The sequence below is a fragment of the Macaca thibetana genome, chromosome X, assembly GCF_024542745.1.
Source record: "Macaca thibetana thibetana isolate TM-01 chromosome X, ASM2454274v1, whole genome shotgun sequence".
NCBI classification, from domain to species: Eukaryota; Metazoa; Chordata; class Mammalia; order Primates; family Cercopithecidae; genus Macaca; species Macaca thibetana.
In genome coordinates, this window is record NC_065598.1 from 23,473,398 (window position 1) to 23,491,435 (window position 18,038).

General features: G+C 46.0%; 1 protein-coding gene and 1 pseudogene across 2 annotated transcripts in view; both read right to left on the minus strand.

Annotated features, from left to right (window-relative positions):
- Positions 1–18,038, minus strand: part of ACOT9 (acyl-CoA thioesterase 9) — a 397,499-nt gene that overhangs the window by 87,544 nt on the left and 291,917 nt on the right. The window lies entirely within an intron of this gene.
- Positions 13,004–13,935, minus strand: LOC126946723 (40S ribosomal protein S2-like; annotated as a pseudogene). Its single transcript, XR_007722740.1, has one exon. The product of XR_007722740.1 is annotated as a 40S ribosomal protein S2-like (transcript).

The window sequence follows — 18,038 nt, forward strand, 5'->3', positions numbered from 1 at the left end:
GCGAAACCAAGTGAAGTCATATCATAGTGCCTAAAGAAGAACCTTTTCAAAAGCTTTTAGAAAACAAGGCAGAATTGTCATCTCACTCCATACAGTGCTGAAATCAAAGAATATCCGCCCAAGCAGTCAGTACGATGTTCCTTTGCAAGCAGCAACTCATTACAGAAAAACATCTTCCATCACATTAAGTCAGCATTGTTCATTTGAATGTTATTAGTTTGATAATTTTGTTTGTATTTGATTTATAAATGGACACTGGTTTTACAGTTATAGAGGAGCAGTAAACACAAAATATTCACATCTAGTGTATAATTATAGTAATATAATAATAATAATTTCAAGCACCACTGAGGGTCTGTGAGAATATTTTTTTTTTCTTTTTTTTTGAAACAGAGTCTCGCTCAATCACCCAGGCTGGAATGTAGTGGTGCGATCTCGGCTCACTGCAACCTCCACCTCCCCGGTTCAAGCAATTCCCCTGCCTCAGCCTCCCGAGTAGCTGGGATTACAGGCGCACACCACCACACCTGGCTAATTTTTTTTGTATTTTTAGTAGAGATGGGGTTTCACCATTTTGGCTAGACTAGTCTTTTTTTTTTTTTTTTTTTTTTTTTTGAGACGGAGTCTCGCTCTGTCGCCCAGGCTGGAGTGCAGTGGCCAGATCTCAGCTCACTGCAAGCTCCGCCTCCCGGGTTCACGCCATTCTCCTGGCTCAGCCTCCCGAGTAGCTGGGACTACAGGCGCCCACCACCTCGCCCGGCTAGTTTTTTGTATTTTTTTAGTAGAGACGGGGTTTCACCGTGTTAGCCAGGATGGTCTCGATCTCCCGACCTCGTGATCCGCCCGTCTCGGCCTCCCAAAGTGCTGGGATTACAGGCTTGAGCCACCGCGCCCGGCCTTGGCTAGACTAGTCTTGAACAGGCAACCTCAGCCTCCCAAAGTGCTGGGATTACAGGCGTGAGCCACCGCGCCAGGCCCTATATCTTTTTCTTTTAAAAGGAGTCTGTGTTGCTCAAGTTTGAAAAATCCTGCTGTAACCAGTATACAATACTGCCTGCTTTTGTTTGGTTAAAAAAAATAGTGCCAAAGTCATCAGAGATAAGACTTGATCAGATTCAGGTTTGAGTTTTGGGCAAGAATATTTCATAGGTGATGTTTTTCCCCTCAAGAAGCAAATAATGCCTGGTCATCTCTGTGCTGCTAGCAGCTGTTGATACCAATACTTAGGTCTGCTGATTCATTAGGAGTTGCAAAATGGTGAAATTCTATCATTCCTTCTCTATTTATGACCTAGAATACTTCTATAAAGAGAACTTCCACCCGGGCGCCGTGGCTCACACCTGTAATCCTAGCACTTTGGGAGGCCGAGGTGGGAGGGTCATTTGAGCCCAGGAGTTCAAGACCAACCTGAGCAACATAGTGAGACCCCGCCTCTATAAAAAGTTGTTGTTATTATTATTAAAATAAGAGAACTTTCCCCCATCTTATATTTTGTTACCCTGAGGTACACAGTTCACCCAGAAGAGGCAGAATAAATGCTTAATTACTCCCTTTTATTTACTAGTTTTCAAAAGAATGAATTTAGTGCCCCCCAGCATCTTCCAATGAGGCTTTTTTTCCTTCCAAGTAGCATTATTATTTTTCTAAATAATATACAGACGGGGTTTCACCAAGTTGCCTACGCTGGTCTTGGACTCCTGAACTCAAGCAATCCTCTCGCCTCAGCCTCCCAAAGTGCTGAGATTCCAGGCATAAGCCACTGTGCCCGGCCTGAAGTATCATTATTAACTCAAGGACTCTTAGCATTTCCTGTATCTTAATTACTTGCCATTATTTTTCTTATTGAAGCTCAGATTTCCCTAATTGTCCAGTGAAAGCTTCTTCAAGTTGGCTCCAGAGTTGAGTCCTTTGGACGCGACCCCAGAAGCCTTTGTTAACTTCTTCCCTTTTAAGTTGTCCCAGGCTCATCTAGTACATTTCCTCCCCCAGACCTGACATCAATGGCTAGGTAATTCTGAGCTTCAGCGGTTCCCAGGGGAAACAACATTTATTGGGAGCAGGTGCTGTTCACAGTTCTCTGTTTTGATAATAACACGGGCACAGCAGGGAGATCCTTTTAAAGTGGGGCTTGAGAGTGGCGGTATTCACTCCAGGCTTCCCTGAGGAAGTGTTCCACCAGCTGTGGGCCAACACTATCTTCTTCCACCTCAGTGTTTATACTGCTTTCTTCTATCCAGTAAATCAATAACAACAACGACAATAAAAATGGTTTCAAAACAGCTAAATCCACAACAACAAATCTCTCTGTTTGCAGAGACGTGGTCCAGAGGGAGTTTGGGTCTGATGAACTCTTGACTTGGAGTCAAAGGAAATTGAATTAGATTCTGGCTTTTCTTCATTTATGAGAGTAAAAACAAACCATTTATTTTTAATTTTTATGTATTTTTTTTTTAATATTTTGAGACTCCATCTGGCTCTGTCGCCCAGGCTGCAGTGGTGCAATCTTGGCTCACTGCAAGCTCCGCCTCCCGGGTTCACGCCATTCTCCTGCCTCAGCCTCCCGAGTAGCTGGGACTACAGGTGCCCACCATCATCATCATGCCTGGCTAATTTTTTGTATTTTTAGTAGAGACGAGGTTTCACTGTGTTAGCCAGGATGGTCTCGATCTCCTGACCTCGTGATCCACCTGCCTTGGCCTCCCAAAGTGCTGGCATTTTTTTTTTTTTTTTTTTTTTTTTTTTGAGACGGAGTCTCACTCTCACCCAGGATGGAGTGCAATGGCGCGATCTCGGCTCACTGTAACCTCCGCCTCCCGGGTTCAGGCGATTCTCCTGTCTCAGCCTCCTGAGTAGCTGAGAGTACAGACATGTGCCACTATGCCTGACTACTTCTTTTGTATTTTTGGTAAAGACAGGGTTTCACCATGTTGGCCAGGCTGGTCTCAAACTCCTGACCTCAGGTGATCCACCCACCTTGGCCTCCCAAAGTGCTGGGATTACAGGCATGAGCCACCGTGCCTGGCAGATATACATTATTCATATATTCTATGTGATATATTTGTAGTAACCCTACATTGAGCATCTGCTATGTGCCAGACATTGTGATTTTATTTCATGAACGACCATAACAATATTGTAGGGTATTCCAGTGGTATGCTAGTAAGTCAGCTGGAGGTGGGGTATCCTTGATTTATAGACTTGGCTGATTTCCATGGTGTAAATACTTCCACCAACGGTGTACCAATGGTTTTAGCAACTGGCTGACAAAATTCCTGAATATTTAACAATAGGTTCTCCCAAGCCAGTAGGAGCAGGTTGCAGCACACCACTGGATCAGGCCCATCTTATTTTATTGTATTTTATTTTATTGAGACAGGGTCTCGTTCTGTCACCCAGACTGCAATGCAGTGATGTGACTGCAGCTCACTGCAGCCTCAACCTCCCAGGCTCAATTGATCTTCTCACCTTAGTCTCCTGAGTAGCTGAAACCACAGGTGCATGCCACCAAACTCTTGGCTAATTTTTGTATTTTTTTGGCAAGACGGGGTCTTGCCATGTTGCCCAAGCTGGTCTTAAACTCCTGAGCTAAAGTGATCCGCTGCCCTTGGCCTCCCAAAGTGCTGGGATTACAGGTGTGAGCCACCGCACCTGGCCCAGGCCCATTTTAAAGAAGAGGAAATGGAGGCTCAGAGAGGTTAAGCAACTTGGATTCATTACAGGGGGTGCAGGTCTGGGCTGTCAACCAGGTTTGTGCCTTCACAACTGTGTGCTTTTTCTACCACACTCCTGCCACTTTTCTTTCCTTCTTTTTTTTTTTTTTTGAGATGGAGTCTCACCCTGTCACCCAGGTTGGAGTGCAGTGGTGTGATCTTGGCTCACTGCAACCTCTGCCCCCTGGGTTCAAGCAATTCTCCTGCCTCAGCCTCTTGAGTAACTGGGATTACAGGCTCCTGCCACCATGCCCGGCTAATTTTTCTATTTTTAGTAGAGACGGGGCTTCACCATGTTGGCCAGGCTGGTCTTGAACTTGTGACCTCATGATCCACCCGCCTCAGCCTCCCAAAGTGCTGAGATTACAGGCATGAGCCACCACATCTGGCCTCCTGCCACTTTTCTAAGCTGTTGAGCAACACCAGCAGTCCCCAAACTTTTTGGCACCAGGGACCAATTTCATGGAAGACAATTTTTCCACAGACGGGAGGATGGTTTTGAGATGAAACTGTTCCACCTCAGATCACCAGGCCTTAGATTCTGATAAGGAGTGCACAACCTAGATCCCTCCAATGTGCAGTTCACAATAGGCTTCACTCTCCTGTGAGAATCTAATGCCGCCACTGATCTGACAGGAGGCTGAGCTCAGGTACTAATGCTCACTGGTCCACTGCTCACCTCCTGCTGTGTGGCCTGGCTCCTAACAGGCCACACACAGGTGCTGGTCTATGGCCTGGGGACTGGGGACCACTGAACTACACTATTTGACCTCTGACTTATTTATTTATGCTTTTGGCATAAGAGTGTGCACAAAAATGTTTACTTCTCTTGACTGTAAACATCCTGGGGACAGGGGCTCTGCCTCATAATTTCTGTATCCTCAGGGGCTCATTCCATGCATGGCACATAGTAAGCACTTCATGAACATTCATTAAATGAATGGAATCAACCAGTCTCCTTTCTAGGGGGAAACTGAGATAGAAATAAATTCTAATGTCATTCTTTACTTATAACAGACACCCATTTTGAGAATCACGGTTTAATTGAAAAAAAGAAAGCTAATAATTATAGGACACTTTCTACATCCCACATATTATACATGGATTATGTCATTTAATCCTTAAAGCAAAGCCATCGTTTTGTGTATGAGGAAGGAAGGGTGTGGAAAGCAAATTTATTTATTTATTTATTTATTTGAGACGGAGTTGCGCTCTTGTTGCCCCGGCTGGAGTGCATTGGCGTGGTCTCGGCTTACCCCAACCTCCGCCTCCCAGGTTCAAGCGATTCTCCTGCCTCAGCCTCCCGAGTAACTGGGATTATAGGCTCCTGCCACCACACCCGGCTAATTTTTTGTATTTTTAGTAGAGACGGGGTTTCTCCATGTTGGTCAGGTTAGTCTCAAACTCCCGACCTCAGGTGATCTGCCCACCTCGGCCTCCCAAAGTGCTGGGATCATGGGTGTGAGCCACCATGCCTGGTGCCAATCAATTTATTTTATGTCATACAACCAGGAGGCAATAGGATTGAGATCTGAACTGGGTAGCTGGGTTCCACGTATACCTCACGAACTGCAACTCATGGTATAGACTCACTAACCATTCATGGTAGTGTTTCCTCATTAAACACTGCTGGCGCGTTAGGGCTAAGACTGTTTCTTTGAAACCTGGAAAAGGTCTTGCCTGTGCTTACATTCGGCATCGAGGAACAGGGAGAATGCGGGCTTCCTATCCACTGTTCCCTGTCTCAACATGTCTCTGCCAGCTCTGCAAGAAAATTCGACACTTCCACAAAAGACCAGTGAAGGAAACCAAAATGTTTCACCCCAAAACATACTTCTTTGACGTATTTCAAAATGGCTATTCAGAAGGGCTGGAAATACAAGAATAGCTGCAAAGCTGCCTTTTGTGGAGCTTTGTATGTGTAGAGAAAATCCGCATTGATGCAGTCCTGCTTTCTCGGAGGCCCTCCCTTGTCCGGATCTAGGAAAGATTAACTGAGAGTCTGGCCTGAAAAAGAGCTGCCACTTATGAGGTTTGATCTATATAACAAGACCCCCTTTGCTAGCCAGGCCTCCTCTTCTCCCCCTAAACAGGTTAGAAGAGGCCTTCTCTTCCAACCTGTTTTGCCAGGATCCAAGCCCCATTCTTTTATTTTTATTTATTTATTTATTTATTTTTGAGACCGAGTCTAGCTCTGTCACCAGGCTGGGGTGCAGTGGTGTGATCTCGGCTCGCTGCAGCCTCCACCTCCCAGGTTCAAGCGATTGTCCTGCCTCAGTCTCCCGAGTAGCTGGGATTACAGGCGCCTGCCACTACGCCCAGCTGTCAAGCCCCATTCTTTCTGTAACCTCAGGATGGTATATAAACTTCTGTACCCCCTGGGAGGTGGGTTGCAGTAATCACTCTGTGATTTCCCTCCGTGAACATTAATAAGCTTGTATGCCATTTCTCTTACTAATCAGCCTTTTGTCAGTTGATTTTCCAGTGAACCGTCAGAAGGCGAAGGGAAAGATTTCCCTTGGCCCCTATAGCAGCTTTGAGGCAAGGCAAGCGGCTCAGCAATCATCCAGCTTTGTTTACTCTTCCTTGAATTACTTATGAGTTTGCTTGTTTTTTTTTTTTTGAGATAGAGTTTCGCTCTTGTTGCCCAGGCTGGAGTGCAATGGCGCAATCTCAGCTCATGGCAACCTCTGCCTCCCGAGTTCAAGCCATTCTCCTGCCTCAGCCTCCAGAGTAGCTGGGATTACAGGCATGCGCCACCACACCCGGCTAATTTTGTATTTTTAGTAGAGACGGGGTTTCTCCATGTTGGTCAGGCTGGTCTCGAACTCTGGACCTCAGATGATCCGCCCACTTCGGCCTCCCAAAGTGCTGGGATTACAGGCGTGAGCCACTGTGCCTGGCCATTTGTTTTGTTTTTGAGACGGGGTCTCACTCTGTCGCCCAGGTTGGAGTACAGTGGTGCAATCTCAGCTCACTGCAACCTCTGCCTCCTGGTTTCAAGCGATTCTCCTGCCTCAGCCTCCCCAAGTAGCTGGGATTACAGGCACCTGCCCCGACACCCAGCTAATTTTTGTGTTTTTAGTAGAGAAGGGGTTTTACCATGTTGCCCAGGCTGGTCTCGAACTCCTGGCCTCAAGTGACCCACCTGCCTCGGCCTCCCAAAGTGCTGGGATTATAGGCATGAGCCACCATGCCCGGCCAAATTATGTATGAGTTCTGTTGCTAGAAACAAAAATTTGCTCTTCTGAATTTTCCACACAGGCCTCCAAGGAGTTAAAAGACAAAAATCATTTTCCAGTTTCTTTGGCTTCAAGCCTGATTCCCAGACGGGATCCAACACTAATCGCCATCCAAATGCCTGTCAGCAAGATAGTCATGATGTACTCTGGCATATAGTACTGAGGCAGTCTTGGGCAATGTTGTTATAGAATTATGTTATAATTATACTCGGCCTTGTTTCCTGTACATCTCACAGATGCTTATCCACCAACAGAGTGTTAGCTGACAATCATTCTGAACAAGCCCAGACAAAAGGAATAATAGCGGTAACCTGAGGAACTTCTGAAGAAATACAGAGCTAAGATCTGAGAATGTTCGGCCAGTTCAATAGCCTCTTATGGGCGAGTCCAATGTCAGGCGGCATTTCTGCCTTCTCCTGTTCTTTCTTTGACCTCTTCGCGCTCTATTGTCCTGTCCAGAACAATGTCACTTAAACTCCTCTGTATTTTTTTTTTCTTTTTTTGAGACAGGGTCTTGTTCTGTCGCCCAGGCTTGAGTGCAGTGGCACAATCACAGGTTACTGCAGCCTTGAGCTCCCAGGCTCAAGTGATCCTCCCACCTCAGCCTCTGGAGTAGCTGGGATTACAGGCACATGCTACCACGCCTGACTAATTTTTGTAAAGACAAAGTCTCACCATGTTGGCCAGGCTGGTCTTGAACTCCTGGCCTCAAGTGATCCATCTGCCTTGGCCTCCCAAGGTGCTGGGATTACAGGCATGAGCCACTGTGCCTGGCCAAAAACATGTAACACTGGGGGAAATTCTTACAATCCTCCATTCCCCCCGACCCCCACTCCAATACCACCACACTTTCCAAAAGGGCTCAAAGGCTTAAGGAGCTGAATGTGGGGGTGCTGTTAGAACTGTGAAGGAGGGGCCTGTCTATCCACTGTCCTCTTGCTTCTCCCCTGAGACGGGAGAAAAAGGCTTGTGTTATGGTCAGGGGCACCATGGTCTCAGCTAGACCAGATGGAATTCTGGGGAAATGTTCCCACCAAAATCCAGGGAAGTGCAGAGGAGAAAGCTCCCGAGGGAAGAATCTAGGTGGTGCTGTGTGTGTGGTTTACATTACAATCTGTATTTTAAGAGGTTTCCAAGCCGATTTTAATTAACCTCCAGCTGAAACTTGCTAAACAAGTTTTGCAGCCCAGGTTATTGTGTTAGTATTTTTTTGGGTATATTGTCCTAGTTTTGAATTTCATGATGTTTATTATTCTTTCTAACTACAACTCAGTGAGGAAAAGCCCAGTGTACCTTTTAAGACCTAAGTGTTTCCTGGTAATGACTTGTAGGAAAGAATGACATTTCCATAACATCTGGACCAAGAGAAGAAGTGAGAATTTAAAGTTGACATTTGCAAGTGATCAAAGCCAAAACCAAAAGTATTATTTTAAAGAATAATGCCTTTCTTCTAATGAAATGCACACAAGTCTTGATTCAGATGATAACTTTTTTAGATTTACCTTTTAAAATAAACCCTTAGGTTTCTTATGCTCCAACCCCTAGGGGCCAGATTCAGAACAGCTTGTTTCTTTCAAGTCTACTCAATCAAGGCCTGCCTTCGAGAGACTTTTTTTTTTTTTTTTTTTTTTTTGAGATGGCATTTCGCTCTTGTTGCCCAGGCTGGAGTGCAATGGCACAGTCTCGGCTCACTGCAACCTCCGCCTGCCAGGTTCAAGTGATTTTCCTGCCTCAGCCTCCCAAGTAGCTGGGATTACAGGCATGTGCCACCACTCCTGGCTGATTTCTATTTTTAGTAGAGACGGGGGTTTCTCCATGTTGGTCAGGCTGGTCTCGAACTCCTGACCTGAAGTGATCCACCCACCTCGGCCTCCCAAAGTGCTGGGATTACAGGCGTGAGCCACTGCGCCCGGCCTCTAAAGACTATTTTTAATGGGCACCATACGATCTCTCTGGAACTGAGAAGGGTGGACTTTGGGGAAATTAGAAAAGACGTAGTAGGATGCTGCCCCAAGGGCCTTCAGAATAATCACTTGACATCATGTCTGATAAATTACTCTCTAGGTCATTTATATAAGCCTTTGCCCCAAGCATATAGGACACATCTAGTTTAGGGCCATCAAACTGGGAAACATTTGTTGCTTGAGGTATACAAGAGCATTCCAGGGTATTGAGTTTTAAGGAACTTGGGTTCCAAACCTCAACTTCTCTTTCAGGAAATGATCTGCCTGAAAATGCTCCTGAGGTTAAGAGGTCACACTTGGGCTGGGCGCAGTGGCTTATACCTGTAATCCCAGCACTTGGGGAGGCCAAGGCGGGAGGATCCCTTGAGCCCAGGAGTTTGAGACCAGCCTGGGCAATATAGTGAGAGCTTGTCTCTAAAAAAGAAAAAAGTTTAAAATAATAATAACAAGAGGTCACACTTGGCTCCTCTTGCCTCTCTCCTCTTTCATAAATACCCTTCCTGGCCAGATGGGGTGGTTCACAGCGGCACTCTTTTTATTTATTTATTTTTGAGACAGAGTCCCGCTCTGTTGCCCAGCCTGGAGTGCAGTGGCGCAATCTCGATTCACTACAACCTCCGCCTCTCAGGTTCAAGTGATTCTCCTACCTCAGCCTCCTGAGTAGCTGGGAGTACAGGCGCCCACCACCATGCCCGGCTAATTTTTGTATTTTTGGTACAGATGGGGGTTTCACCATGTTGGCCAGGCTGGTCTTGAACTCCTGACCTCAGGTGATCCACCTGCCTTGGCCTCCCAAAGTACTGGGATAATAGGGGTGAGCCACCGTGCCCGGCCTTGGCTGTACTCTTAACACTTTGGGAGGTGGAGGTGGGTGGATTGCTTGAGCCCAGAAGTTCGAGACCAGCCTGGGCACACAGTGAAACCCCTGTCTCTAAAATAAATAAATAAATGTCCTTCTCCCACCTTACTAAAGAAAGGTGTACCCCTAACCCACCCTGAATCTTAGCAGAGGGTGCTACCCCCAAGGTGTAAAAACCTCTGGGCATCAAACCAAAGAATAATTCAGGAATGTATAGCTCTCAAGGGAAGAGTTCCCAGAGAGTTGAGACCGCTTCTCAGATTGCTTAGGTAGGAGCATGTGCTGGGGTTTTATTTCAAGTTCCACAAAGAAAGAAGCTCCTGAGCAAGTCAATTCGAAGACTTCTTTCTTGGTAGAGATAAAAGTGATACAATGAACTATTGGTTATAGAGTCTCAGCAGCCAGGCAGCTGGGTGGAAACCATAACTTTGCAGAAAAAGACTACTCAAGCATTATATCAGGATTGCTGATTATGTCCTGGAACAGACTGTAAATTACCTCAGCCCTAAAAGTTCTCTTCCAGATTGAGTTTGGGACAATTTTCTTTCTCAAGACCTGAAAAAAGAGAGCTTTGGTTAAAAAAAAAAAAAAAAAGAAGAAGGAAAGAGAAAAGAAAAGAAAGAAAATGGCAACTGTGTAATCCAGGTGACAAACTGCTTTTTTTTTTTTTTTTTGAGACAGGGTCTCACTCTGTTACTCAGGCTGGAGTGCAGTGGCGAGATCATGGCTCACTACAGCCTCAACCTTCCTGGCTCAAGTGATCCTCCACTTTAGTCTCCCAAGTAGCTGGGACTACAGGTGCACGCCACCATGCCTGGCTAATTTTTTATTCTAATTTTTGTGTTTGTTTTGTTTTGTTTTTGTAGAGACGGGGTTTCGCCATGTTGCCCATGGCTGGTCTTGAACTCCTGGCCTCAAGCTATCTGCCCACCTAGCCTCCCAAAGTGCTAGGATTACAGGTATGACCCACCATGCCTGGTCTGCACAATCGTTTACAAGTTCGTCTGATTTGGCTGATTGGTTTGATAGTAAGGACTGGCTTTGTCATTAGGTTATAGAACAGGCACTTTCCATTAACAGAACAAGCTAAATGAGCTATGCTAAGATTCTGAAGCAATAAAAATAGATTTAAATTACCAGGGCGTGGTGGTGGGCACCTGTAATCCCAGCTACTCGGGAAGCTGAGGCAGGAGAATCACTTGAACCTGGGAGGCAGAAGTTGCAGTGAGTCAGGATCATGCCACTGCACTCTAGCCTGGGTGACAGAGAAAGACTCTGTCTCAAAAAGAGAAAAAAAGAGATGTAAGCCATGTGTATAATGTGTAGTACACCAGAAATCACATTCTTTGCACCTTTTTTTTTTTTTTTTGAGACGGAGTTTCATTCTGTCACCCAGGCTGGAGTGCAGCAGTGTGATCTCGGCTCACTCCAACCTCCGTTTCCCAGGTTCAAGCAATTCTCCTGCCTCAGCCTCCCGAGTAGCTGGGATTACAGGCCCGCACCACCACGCCTGGCCTTTTTTTTTTTTTTTTTTTTTGGTAGTTTTAGTAGAGACGGGGGTTTCACCTTGTTAGCCAGGCTGTCTTGAACTGCTGACCTCAAGTGATCCGCCCTCCTTGGCTTCTCCAACTGTTGGGATTACAGGTGTGAGCCACTGCACCTGGCCCTTTGCAAATTTTAAAACTATGATTTTACAAATATAAGACATCTGTTTGAAACAGATGAAGGAACATTTTACAATGAAAAATTTAAAAGACAAATAAAACAGGTGACGGGATATATAGCTATTCAAAATTCTTTTAGGGCATATGTGAGCAAAAATGTTTGAATAAAACTGAAATACTACAATCACTGCATTGACAACAGGACTACCATTTCTATTGGTCCCGGGTGGGCGTCACTCAGCATCTGCTTGAACACATTCAATGATGGTGAAATTACTACCTACATGGTAGCTCAAAGCACTGTTTGAAAGTTCTATTTGTCAAAATCTTCAACTAGCATGGTTGAAAGCTGCCTCTGTTGTTTGCATTCACCCATTTGTGGCCTTAATTCTGCCCTGCTGAAGCAGGAGCCGTCTCATCCACTGAGCAGGCTTTTGATGATTTGAAGATAAAGTCAGATATCCAGTCCTTCAATCATTCTTTTTTTTTTTTTTTTTTTTTTTTTTTTTTTTTTTTTTTTGAGACGGAGTCTCGCTCTGTCGCCCAGGCTGGAGTGCAGTGGCCAGATCTCAGCTCACTGCAAGCTCCGCCTCCCGGGTTCCCGCCATTCTCCTGCCTCAGCCTCCCGAGTAGCTGGGACCACAGGCACCGCCACCTCGCCCGGCTAATTTTTTGTGTTTTTAGTAGAGACGGGGTTTCGCCGTGTTAGCCAGGATGGAAATCATTCTTTATTAAATGTAATTTCTTGGCAGGGCACTATTCTTTGAAGACCTCTGATTGCCTACATCTAATTAACTCCTACCTATTCTTCCTCAACGCTCAACTTTTTTTTTTTTTTTTTTTTTTTTTTTTGAGACAGAGTCTTGCTCTGTCGCCAAGGTTGGAGTGCAGTGGTGCGACCTCAGCTCACTGCAGCCTCTGCCTCCTGGGTTCAAGCGATTTTTCTGCCTCAGCCTCCCAAGTAGCTGGTACCACAGGTTTGCGCCTCACCCAGCTAATTTTTTTTTTTTTTTTTTGAGACGGAGTCTCGCACTGTTGCCCGGGCTGGAGTGCAGTGGTGGGATCTCGGCTCACTACAACCTCCACCTCTCGGGTTCAAGCGATTCTCCCGCCTCAACCTCCCAAATAGCTGGGATTATAGGCACCTGCCACCACACCCAGCTAATTTTTTGTATTTTTAGTAGAGACTGGGGTTTCACCATGTTGGCCAGGCTGGTCTCGAACTCCTGACCTTGTGATTTGCCCGCCTCAGCCTCCCAAAGTGCTGGATTACAGGCATGAGCCCCCTGCCTGGCCTTTTTAAAATTTTATTTATTTATTTATTGTTAGTAGAGACAGGGGTTTCACCATGTTGGCCAAGCTGGTCTCGAACTCTAGACTTCAGGTCATCCTCCAGCCTCTCCCTCCCAAAGTGCTGGGATTACAGGTGTGAACCACTGTGCCCAACCCCTCAGCTCTCAACTTAATGTCACTTCCTACAATGTGTCCATTCTACGCAAGGAAATGGCGGAAGGCAGCGGGTAAAAAAAATCACAGCCTTTCCTCATACTGCTTGGCCTTTTTTTTTTTTTTTTTTTCTTCAGGCTTAATTCACTTTATTTTTCTTGTGTAAAAACCCTATGTTGTAGCCACAGCTGGAGCCTGGGTCCGCTGCACGGAGACTCTGGTGTGGGTCTTGACGAGGTGGTCAGTGAATTCCTGATAGGGAGACTTGGTAAATAGTCTCCTTCTGGAAGCTGGGGGCCAGGTAGCTGTAGGTCTTAGAGATGGCATCAAAGGTGGCCTTGGCAAAGTTGCCCAGGGTGGCAGTGCAGCCCCGGGCTGAGGTGTAGCAGTCATCGATACCAGCCATCATGAGCAGCTTCTTGGGCACAGGCACTGAGACGACGCCAGTGCCCCTGGGTGCAGGGATGAGGCACACCAGCACAGAGCTGCAGCGGCCTGTACCTTGCAAGGGACGGTGTGGGGCTTGCCAATGTAGTTCCCCCAGTAGCCTCTGCGCAGGAGGACAGTGGAGAGCTTGGCCAGGATCATGGCCCCACGGATGGCGGTGGCCACCTCCTTGGAGCACTTAACACCCACACCGACGTGGCCATTGTAGTCCCCCATGGCAACAAACGCCTTGAACCTGGTGCACTGGCCAGCACGGGTCTGCTTCTGCACCGGCATAATCTTCAAAACCTCCTCCTTGAGAGAGGCCCCCAGGAAAAAGTCAATGAGCTCAGATTCCTTAATGGGCAGGGAGAAGAGATAGATTTTCTCCAGTGACTTGATCTTCATGTCCTTGACCAGGCGGCCCAGCTTGGTGACAAGAATCCACTCCTTATCCTCGGCCTTGCCTCCGCTAGCTCCGCGGCCTCGGCCCCGGTCCAGTCCACCGCCGTGACCCCGGCCCCGGATGCCACTGCCGAAACCTCCACGGAAGCCACCGCGGTTCTCCATCCCAGGGCCACCAGGGCCTCCGGGCCCCCCTGCTGCACCGGCGTCATCCGCCATTTGGTGTTTTTTCAGAGAAGAAGCCCTTTTTTGGTTTTTAATTCTGAAGAAAGCAATCGCCAAGCACTTCCACCTACATTTCATTGGCCGAAATGTGTCACCTGACGACCCTTAGCTGTAAGGGAGTCTGGGAATTCTAGTATTTTGCTTTCTCGTTTCTCTAATAGAAGAAGTCATGTGTGTAAAGTGAGCAAAGTGATAAAGCATATATTTTAAAAAGTAATTTGGGGCTGGGTGCAGCAGCTCATCCCTGTAATCCCAGCACTTTGGGAGGTCAAGGTGAGAGGATTGCTAGAGGCCAAGAATTTGAGATCAGCCTGGGCAACATAGTAAGACTCTGTCTCTACAAAAAATTAAGAAAATAGCTGGGCATGGTGGCACATGCCTGTAGTCCTAGCTACTTGGGAGGCTGAGGCAGTAAGATTCCTTGCGCCCAGGAGTTTGAGGCTACTATTGTTGTACCACTGCACTCCAACCTGGGTGACAGAGCAAGACCCTGTCTTTAAAAAACTAAATAAATAAATAAATGAAAATAAAAATAAAAAGTAGGCCAGGCGCAGCAGCTCATGCCTGTAATCCCAAGCACTTTGGGTGGCCAAGGTGGTAGGATTGCTTGAGCCCAGTTCCAGACCAGCTGTGGCAACACGGCAAGACCCCGTCTCAATTTAAAATTTAAAAAACCAATAAAAGTAAAAAGTAATTTGGAAGACTATGAGGTAAACCAAATAATCAACTAACAAAGTAGTTACTTAAAAAACAAAACAAGCCAGGCATGGTGGCTCATGCCTGTAATCCCAGTACTTTGGGAGGCCGAGGCAGGCAGATCACAAGGTCAGGAGTTCGAGATCAGCCTGGCCAATATGATGAAGCCTCGTCTCTACCAAAAATACAAAAATTAGCTGGGCGTGGTGGCACGTACATGTAGTCCCAGCTACTTGGGAGACTGAGGCAGAAGAATTGCTTGAACCCAGGAGGTGGACGTTGCAGTGAGCCGAGATCGTGCCACTGCACTCCAGCCTGGGCGACATAGCGAGATACCGTCTCAAATAAAATAAAATAAGCAAAAATAAAAAACAAGGCTAGGCTCAGTGGCTTACACCTGTAATTCCAGCACTTTGGGTGGCCAAAGCAGGAGGATTTCTTGAGGCCAGGAGTTCAAGAACAGCCTGCACAACACAGTGGGACACTGTCTCTACAAAAAAAAAGAAAAAAATTAATTAAAAATAAATATAAATAAAAATAAAGGCCGGGCGCGGTGGCTCAAGCCTGTAATCCCAGCACTTTGGGAGGCCGAGGCGGGCGGATCACGAGGTCAGGAGATCGAGACCATCCTGGCTAACACGGTGAAACCCCGTCTCTACTAAAAATACAAAAAACTAGCCGGGCGCGGTGGCGGGCGCCTGTAGTCCCAGCTACTCGGGAGGCTGAGGCAGGAGAATGGCGTAAACCCGGGAGGCGGAGCTTGCAGTGAGCTGAGATCCGGCCACTGCACTCCAGCCTGGGTGACAGAGCAAGACTCCGTCTCAAAAAAATAAAAAATAAAAAAAATAAATAAATAAAAACAAGCCCTCCAAAAACCTTTGACAGTGTGTAAAGCCATGCAATTTTCTAATTGGGTTAAAGTAAAAGTAGTTCACAAAAAATTCAGACTATAAAGAAATAAAAAGTAATATATATGGCCTAACATTACTTTGTTCTTAAAATTTTCCAGTAACATGGCCAGGTATGGTGGCTCACACTTGTAATCCCAGCACTTTGGGAGGCTGAGGCAGGCAGATCACAAGGTCAGGAGATCCAGACCATCCTGGCTAACATGGTGAAACCCCGTCTCTACTAAACTACAAAAAAAAATTAGCTGGGCGTGGTGGTGGGCACCTGTAGTCCCAGCTACTTGGGAGGCTGAGGCAGGAGAATGGTGTGAACCTGGGAGGCGGAGCTTCCACTGAGCCAAGATCGCGCCACTGCGCTCCAGCCTGGGCGACAGAGCAAGACTCCATCTCAAAAAAAAAAAAAAAAAAGAAGAAATATTTCCAGTGACTTTTCTTCCCACTTTCAACTCCAACTGCCCTATTCCAAAATGTCAAATGATTGTGACTTGCAGGTTTTCTAATCAGCATGTAAGTCAGAAATTCTAAAAATACATTTTAAATTGTGGATCACGCCATTACGTGACTGTCTATAGAGCCACTTAATTTTGAAGGCAAGTTAATTTTAAAAATACTTACACACAAATGTTCAGTTGATTACGCTTAAGACAGTTTTCTTCTGGTGATTCAGCATGATTTTTTTTCAACAAATTAGGTACTTTGTCTGCTTTGTGGAACGTTGGCAGTTTCATTTCCTGTTAAGGAAGCTATCATCAGAACTCAGATAAACCTTTGACTTTACTATTTGAGTACTGAAAATAAAGAATATGAAACACACATATAGGCTGGGTGTGGTGGCTCACACGTGTAATCCCAGTACTTTGGGAGGCCAAGGCGGGCAGATCACTTGAGGCCAGGAGTTCGAGGCCAACCTGGCCAACATGATAAAACCCCATCTCTACTAAAAATACAAAAAGTAGCCAGGCGTGGTGGAACATACTTGTAATCCCACTTACTTGGGAGGCTAAGGCAAAGGAATCGCTTGAGCCCAGGAGGCAGAAGTTGCAGTGAGCTGAGATCATGCCACTACACTCCAGCCTGGGCGACAGAGCGAGAGTTCGTCTCAAAAAAGAAAAGAAAATAAAAAATAAAACACACATATATACTTGGGGACAGAAACATCAAATGTGTTTTCTGGATGATTTAAAGGTTTAGAAGGGGAGTATTTGTTCTAAATGAAAAAAAAATCTTTTAATATGAATTATTTATATGGAAGACTTCTTTTTGAAGCTGTTGTGGCTGATGCTGTTGGATTCGTGTCTAACTTCTTTCATTTTATAAAACAGAATCATATCATCGTTACAATCTATACACTCCCACCTATACTCTTAGGGGGCAGTCTGGGGTAGTTCCTGGGGTAACAGGCCCAATTATCCCAGTATACATTGCATACAGTACCCTAACAACTTTTAGGAAAGGTTTGCATTATTAGTGCTTTGTTTTAGAAAAAGTCCAAAACAAGACACAGTGAAGAGTACAAAGGATAAGGAAAATGAAGAGAAAGAGACAGCACTGAAAAATAGAATCACATGATTTGTAAGCAGGACAAAGGAAGCGAGCAGGAAAAAAAAACAAAGGAGTTGTCAGAACCTGTAGGGAAAACGTGCTGAACAGCAGGCGCTGAGAAATGAGCGATATATTAAACCTTTTTTTTTTTTTTTGAACTGGAGTCTCACTCCTGTTGCCCAGGCTGGAGTGCAGTGCTGATATCTTGGCTTAGTGCAACCTCCATCTCCTGGGTTCAAGTGAATCTCCTGCCTCAGCCTCCTGAGTAGCTGGGATTACAGGCACCCGCCACCATGCCCGGCTAATTTTTTTGTATTTTTCGTAGAGACAGGGTTTCATCATGTTGGTCAAGAACTCCTGATGTCAGGTGATCCACCCGCCTCGGCCTCCCAAAGTGCCCCCATTTCCTTTCATTCGCTTGGAGAACTCCTCTACTGCTTGCACGGTTTCCTGGTACAATGATCAGTCATGATGCCCTGCCCCTCTCCAAGACCCTCCCAAGGAGTTGGCTCAGGGCTGGGTGAACTGGGCCAAGCCAGGATTTCATGGCTACCACTATTTCACAATAGTTCGTAAGCTGGAGGCTTTAGCCTGGGGCTGTTGGCTGTCATCTCCCTTGCCTTGAGGGTGCTCCTGCTACAACATGCAGCTGAAGGGTGGCAGAATACTCTATGCCAAAATATGCCACCATGACGTAAGGATTACTTCAAGCTAAAGGCACTTTGAAAACAGCAGATACAAGAAGGGCATTCTAATCTCCCCTTTGCTTCCTGCAAACAGGAGAGAGAAACTCCCACGTGACCATGCCCTCCCTGTACCAGGAAAAAAGTAACATTCTTCCACGGGGAGTCACAGCTCTGAGAATCCTGTACAAACATACTTTGTGAAACTAATTCTTACCTTCCTTTAACAAACTCTCTACATAATTTAGTTACTTTTCCACAATTGCCT